The sequence below is a fragment of the Euprymna scolopes genome, chromosome 21 (genome assembly GCF_053919585.1).
Source record: "Euprymna scolopes isolate OS-2025 chromosome 21, ASM5391958v1, whole genome shotgun sequence".
Taxonomy (NCBI): Eukaryota; Metazoa; Mollusca; class Cephalopoda; order Sepiida; family Sepiolidae; genus Euprymna; species Euprymna scolopes.
Window position 1 is genome coordinate 1,303,554 of NC_136502.1, and position 7,500 is coordinate 1,311,053.

Genomic DNA, 7,500 nt, shown 5'->3' on the forward strand with positions numbered 1-7,500 from the left:
ATGTAAATGTGAGATTTGTGTGTTTGTGTGTGTGTAGTTGATGATAAGTTGCATTTCGACGCATGTCACTTATGGGCAAGCAACAAAAGAGGTAAATACTGACTCGCACAGCTGATCGCATAAACACGTTTGCATCATTATCTTACGGATACCATCTACTTCCCTCCTATCACCTACACACACACACACACACACACACACACACACACACACACACACACACACACACACACATATATATATATATATATATATATATATATATATATATATGAATGAATGAATAGATGAATGAACGAAGAAAGAAGAAAGTAGCAATAAAGCTAAAACACACATTTATAAATATACCCTCGCACAAAAAAGAATCACTTGGACGCCGATGTCAATATTTAACACGGATGGATTCTCTCAACTTTTTAATAGACGGTAAGAAGATTTTTTTTTCTTTCACTTTTTTTTTCACGTTTTTTTTTTTCAGTTTTTTTCACGTTTTTTTTCCAGTTTTTTTTTCAGGTTTTTTTTTCAGGTTTTTTTTCATTTTTTTTCTCTCATTTTTTTTCTCGTTTTTTTCACGTTTTTTTTCACGTTTTTTTTTTCACGTTTTTTTTTTCACGTTTTTTTTCACGTTTTTTTTTCACGTTTTTTTTCACGTTCTTTTTCACGTTTTTTTCGCGTTTTTTTTTTCACGTTTTTTTTTCACGTTTTTTTTTCACGTTTTTTTTTTCACGTTTTTTTTTCACGTTTTTTTTTTCACGTTTCTTCTAATGCATTTGACTTCTTCAGTTTTCTCGTTTCGTTCTTTGTTTTTAATTTCTTTCTTCCCGTCTTTCTAACTTTCACATGTTTTTTGTGGCTTTTCGTTTCTTTAATTTTCTTCCGTTGTTTTTTTCTCCTTTTCTTGTCTTTCCCTTTATTCGATTTTATTTCTGGTTTCCCAACTTTTCTTTTTTCTTATTTTTTTCTTTTTAATTTCATTTTTGTTTGTTTGAATTTTAAAATGTCTTTGTTTTTCGTTTTCCGCTGTTGCTTTCTCTCTTTCTTCCTTTGTGTTTCTATTTGTTTCTTTCTTTATTCAACTTGTTCTTTCCTTCTTTCTATCTTGCTTTACTTCGTTCTTTCTCTCTTTCTTTATTTCCGTCATGACATCGTTCTCTCTGTCCTTTTTTTTTCTCTCTCTCTTTTTGACTGTTTTTCACGTTTTATTTATTTATTAGTCTATCACTTTTTCCTTTGATTTCCTCTTTCTTTCTTTTTATCATTCTTCCTTTCTAAAGGTTCTTGATTATATACTTCCATATTTAATTTTTTTACAAGGTGGAACGATAAAGTTGTCGCCCTAAAGAAAACACAGCAGCTTTATTTTAAAACTTTTATTGAAAAAAACAAAACAAAAACAATTTAGGTAATTTTGTTATATAGAAGAGCTGATATCTATTTAATGTAGTCACATTCAACCTCAATCTCAATCAACCTCAATCACCGCCTCGATACGGGTCCAGAACTGGGAGCATGCCTTTTCCACGAATGCCGGCGGGAGCTCGGCGAATACTCGGCGGATTGCGGCGATCAGGCTGGTTTTGGTTTTGTGGGAGGTCATTTTGATGATGTTTTCGACGTATGATGACCAAATGAAGTAGTCCAGTGGGTGCAGGTCGAGGGAAGAGGTTGGGCTAGAGAGCGAAGGGTATAAAGTTGTAGCACTCCTTCTAAAGCAAGTCTTGGGTCTCTTTAGACCTGCGGCCGGCACCGAGTCCTACTGCCACACCCAGAGTTTGCCAGCGACCTGCTGATTTCTCAAGGGGATCACCATACATTTCAGCACATCCAGGTACACTTTAGTGTTAACTTTCAAACCGACTTAGAAGATGTGAAATGACATGGTGTGGCCCTCACTTTAAACCACACCAAAGACCATAACCATGGCCGGAAACTTTGTTGAGCTGTACCCTCAAGCGTTGAACCGTTCGGTTTTGCATTTTGAGGATGCTGGCAATGGTCCTGTTGTCATAACTTGGATCAGTAGACAGCATGAGTTGTTCAGCGGCGCATCTCCGATCTCGTTCATTGACTACTGTGTCACTTTGAGACATGATAGAAGACTTCTATCAGTCTTGGGATTTGTATATAACTGATCAAAAAAGGGTCTGCAACAAAAATGAAAACTGGTTTTCATCAAACGGAAATGGAATCATGTCTTTTCTAGGGCAACAATTTAATCGTTCCATCCTGTGCTTTCTATTTTCTCTCGCGCTTTGTCTTTATTTTCGTTTTTCCATTTTTTATAACGTTTTTCAATTTGTGTTCCTTTTCTTCTATGATTCTTTCTTTTCTTTCTTTCTTTTCTTTCTTTCTTTTCTTCCATTTTTATATCTGCTTATTTCGTAAGCCACGATATCTTCACACAATTTTCCTTACGTTTTCTTCCGTATTTTCCTCCCTTTATCCGTCTCATTTTCTGACCATCCCACTTCGGACCCGCCATTTTCAACCCACTGGTCAATCTTATCTTCTTTATTTTCTAGTTTGTAATTCGGTCAGTGTTTCCTGTGTCTACTTTCATGATTTGTTCCTCGGCGGCAACGTTTGAGACATCAATGCACAACTTCATTCGACCTGGGTCCGCGCGCGACGTACCTTCGCGTAGCAGACAATCTGCATTCATTCATATTTTATAGCGTGGAAATCTTTATTTCGTACCCGTTTCAACTTTCTCGCGTGCGCACGCACACACATACGAACACGCGTACACACACATAAACAGAGGCGCACGCGCGCGCACACACACACACACACACACACACACACACACACACGCACACACACACAGAGGCACACACACACATACACACACAGAGGCACACACACATACGCACGCACATATACACACAGTCTTTATGTCTTTATATGTACCTATGAAGCAATCCTATGACTTCATCATATTTATGTAATCGCACGCAATTAAACACACACACACACACACACACACACACACACACACACACACACACACACACACACATATATATATATATTAGTGATGGGACGATTCCAATATTTTTCCCGATTCCGATTCTTTGTAAATCACTTAATATTTAACTATATACTTGTGTGTTTTCTCTAATTACCGTAAAAACACACATGTTAAATGTGCAAATATTTTCCTAATCGTAAAAATATACTGGGGGTGGGGGGAGGGGAGGATGATCTATCGATTTAGCTTCGCTGGTGGTTAAAAATCAATAAATATTTATTATTTTATCATTATTATCAGCAATGGAAGATTTAGCTTTAAACAAAATCAAATAAAAATGACAATTAAAAGAATCGTTTTGGCATCGAAAAATCGGTACAAGTTTTTCCGATTCCAATACCATCAAATATTCAGATTTTTCCGATTACCGATTTCAATTCCGAATAATTGTCCCAACACTGATACATATATATATATATATATATATATATATATATATATATATATATATATATATATATATATATTAGGTTAAAGGTATTCAGACAAGGTTATTAAGAGTGCTCAATAAAAAGAGCCAAATATATTATTTTTATTTATATTACATTAGCATGTTCAGTGTAGCGAGTATGTGATATTTGTCTATATAAACAAAAATAATGTATATATATATATATATATATATATATATATATATATATATATATATATATATATGTACATTTTGAGGACTGGTTTCTTCAGTGAAAGCAACCATTTATTAAGTCACGTGCCGAGGACTACTGGTTTTAAGCGACCATGAGTTAAAAACATATTTAATCTAAAAAGGAAACACTAGATAAATGGATAGTTCTTAATCCGCGGAGTTTCGAAGAATTCTTTTAACTTTCTTGAAGTTTTACATTTGGATTGTACCGTCACTGGATTTTCAATTTTCCACCAGACTATCCATTAATGTGTAATCACCCTTTTCTTCACCATATTCCCTCTGCTTCACTTTTTTTGTTTTCAAGTAAGATCTTTGACTTACTTGTTGTTTCATCAAATACTTCTGCATGCAAAATCCGATCCCGCGTTTTGCTAATTCCTACCCTCTGATAAGAAGGAAAGTATTTCTTCGAAACTCTGCGGATTAAGGACTATCCATTTATCTAGTGTTTCCTTTTAAAATTAAATATGTTTTTAACTCATTTCAAAGTGTTTTTTAACAAATTTATTAACGGTTTGCTCATATTATAAGCTCTATTTCCTATTTGGTTTTATCGAGCTTTTACATCTGGCTGAGATAATTTTATAAATATTAATTCTTTAATATTTATAATATACTTTAATTTTACCTTCTTGGATCATTTTGGTAAATTTAATTGTAATTTTTATTTTATATATATATATATATATATATATATATATATATATATATATATATATGCATGTACATATGTTGGAGTAGAAACACGGAAAAAGTCGGTGTTGACATAACAATAACCGATTGGTTTTACATAATGAAATAAATCTCTAAAAAATGTACCGAAATTAAAACATGCTAGATGAGCTGATTTTAAAAATTGATTACATAGATAGAAGATGTATCGGGGATTAGGAATGGGTATGATTGATCTTATTTTTTATTTATTTTTTTTATTCAATTTTCACCCCAAACAAGGCACAGTGCCACTTTGAAGCAGGGGGCTACTATCAGGGACTTAATTAGCGGGGTCATTATGAAGGGAGATGAGTAGAAAGATGTTTGTTAACATTACACTTGAACTTCTGCATATCATTGCAGTTGGGAAAGCAGAATCCGGGAAGGGAGTTCCAAAGACCCGCAGTTCTGGGGAAGAAACTATTGGAGTAAAAGGCTTTCTTGTACCTAGGGATCTCTACTGTAAAGGGATGAGACTTAGTAGCTTGTCGGGTTTGTCGGGGGTAGTTACGTCGGGGAGGTACAAGTGTTTGCAGTTCGTCAGAGCATTCACCATTAAAGTATTTGTAGACCAGGCAGAGGGATGCAACATCTCGTCGATGGGACAGAGGCTGAAGCCTAGATGACAGTTCAGGACCTATCAGGTTGGCGACTCTCTTTTGAACCCTATCCAGGAGCGAGAGACAAGAAGCAGATGCACCAGCCCAGATGTGACAACAGTACTCCATACATGGGCGAATGGTTGCCTTATAGAGGTATAGGATACTGTCAGGCGTAAGTAGTTTTCTAGCACGGTAGAGGGAGCCAACCTTCCTTGCAGCAGCCTTGGCAATGCTCTCAATGTATCTATTCCAGTTCATATTCCCTGTAAACGTTAGGCCGAGGAGTTTAAAAGAAGTACTTTCAGGTAATGTGTTCTTGGCCATTGCTATTGGTGGTAGAGAAGGTTTCTTGTAGTTATTGAAGGAAACAAGCTTAGTCTTAGCAGCATTGAATGTGACCAACCATTTTTGTCCCCATTCCACTACGGATTGGAGGTCATCCTCTAGTGTTTCTGCCATTTCCTTGGATATGTGTTCATTTGTTTTCCCCTCATATCTGCAGAACGGTGGTTTATAAAAATTGTGGGGTCTGCATTCGCGCCTGGCCCTCAAAGTATGGAAATAAAAAATGAAAAAAAAAACGTTTACAAGGGTTTTTGATATAGATGTACATAAGAATACTTTGATAAGTATGTTCCAACTGGTATAATAAAATTGTGAGGTCTGCTTTCACGCTTGTACTCCACGGAAATATGGCACAAACTTTAAAAAAGACATTTCATATCTAGTTGCGTAAGTATACTTTGATAATTATGTTTCAGTTTGAAGAAATATGGTGTAATAAAATTATTGGGTGTTCGTTCGCGCCTGACCTCCATAGAATGTAAATGTGTCACAAAGTTTAACAAGGTTTTTTAAAAGGGGTGAGGGTCCACAATAACACCTTAACTTGTATCTTAATTCACGTTAGCCTTTATTTATTTTTTTGAGTTGAATCATATTTTGTCGAATAAATTTACCTCATAAATTCACGTTCTTATTAAAGTGAAAGCCCCCCCCCCCTAAAGTCGGAACTTTAGATAATTCTCGACACAAGTTTTGCATAATTCTGTTTTTTTCCTTCTCCACTTGCACGTGGCACTCTTTCGAAAATAGATAAATAGATAAATAATAAAAAATAAGAACGTTACTTGTTATCGTGTCAAAAGAAGGAAAAAATCCTGCTCACGTGATCACGTGTCTTTTTAAAAACATTTACATAAACTTTTTATTTTTATTTATATATCTGTTTAAGCTTTTTTGTCAGTGTACGAGAAGGAATTCAGTTGATTACAACCCTTTCTGCGTGTTCTTTACATTACAATAGTACAACTCTGAATCCGACGGCGCAATACTACACCGTTCAATACTGTAAAACTGAAACGAAGCTGTTCTGCTTGAAAAGGGCGGCATTTTCTTCTTATTCATATTCATATCGATTCTTTGCTAAAAAAAAACTAAAGTAATTACGTGTTTACGTTTTTCATATCCCATTTTGCTGTTTCGGATTATTTTACTAAAGTAAGTAAAGCTTCATTATTTTTCAAAACTGTTTTTGTTTCTTTGTTTTTCTATATTTCGTCGATATTATTTCGTAAGAGTGTTTAGCAGAAAAGCCAACAAACGACTAATCGAAAAATATATATGCAAGAAATAAATGTTACCATAGTCAATAAAAGTTCAGTTCATGTTTTTTTTTGTTTTGAAATAGTTTTTAATGCTCTTTACTTGAAATAATTTAAGCGAACCGAAATTAAAACAAAATTTGAGGCGATAACTACTTAAATGAATTTTTATATAAACTACACATGCCATAATCGAATATTCCTCAAGCACAAAATAACGGAAAACATTAAAATATGTTTATAAATATTCCTTACGTTGTTTTAAATTGTTAACACAGAATGCTTAGGTGCCCCTCCTTCAAATTGAAAACGGGGCTCTGCATTTCTAAGTCGCTGCCATTTTGATTTTTTTTTTAAACCGGTTCGTGAATTAAAAAAGATTTTTTTTTTACAAACTATTTAAAAATACAAACCAATTAACTTTTCTACCATAAATAAGTAACTTTTATTGACTATTGTAACATTTAGTTCTTGTATATTTATATCATTATATATATATATATATATAACATTTTCTCTTTGTAAGGAAACATCATTTTGTTGGTCACTCTTGGCTACGAATGGAAACAAAGTTAATATAAAAAAATATATTTTCGCGAAAATTATCTTTACTTTCCTCATATTTTGCTTAAGGTAAAATTTTTGAGTATCAAAACCAATCTCTTTACAACCCCCTCCTTTTCATAACCTATCATACTTTCATCAATCACAGTCCATTTTCTGTAGGCTGTTTTTGAACCCAGTCAACGAGGGGTACTTCTGCTAGTATACATACATACATACATGCATATATATATACATATATATATATATATATATATATATATGTATATATATAGATGAAGTAACTGAAACATAATATATATATGGTCCCGACAACCTATATATATATATCACTAA

General features: G+C 33.9%; 1 long non-coding RNA gene across 1 annotated transcript in view; it reads left to right on the plus strand.

Moving 5' to 3' along the window:
* Positions 1 to 261: 261 nt before the first annotated feature.
* Positions 262 to 7,500, plus strand: part of LOC145241964 (uncharacterized) — an 854,874-nt gene continuing 847,635 nt past the window's right edge. Inside the window, exon 1 of the long non-coding RNA XR_013862622.1 lies at positions 262 to 426. This is a non-coding gene — a long non-coding RNA (uncharacterized LOC145241964). The remainder of the gene's footprint in view (positions 427 to 7,500) is intronic.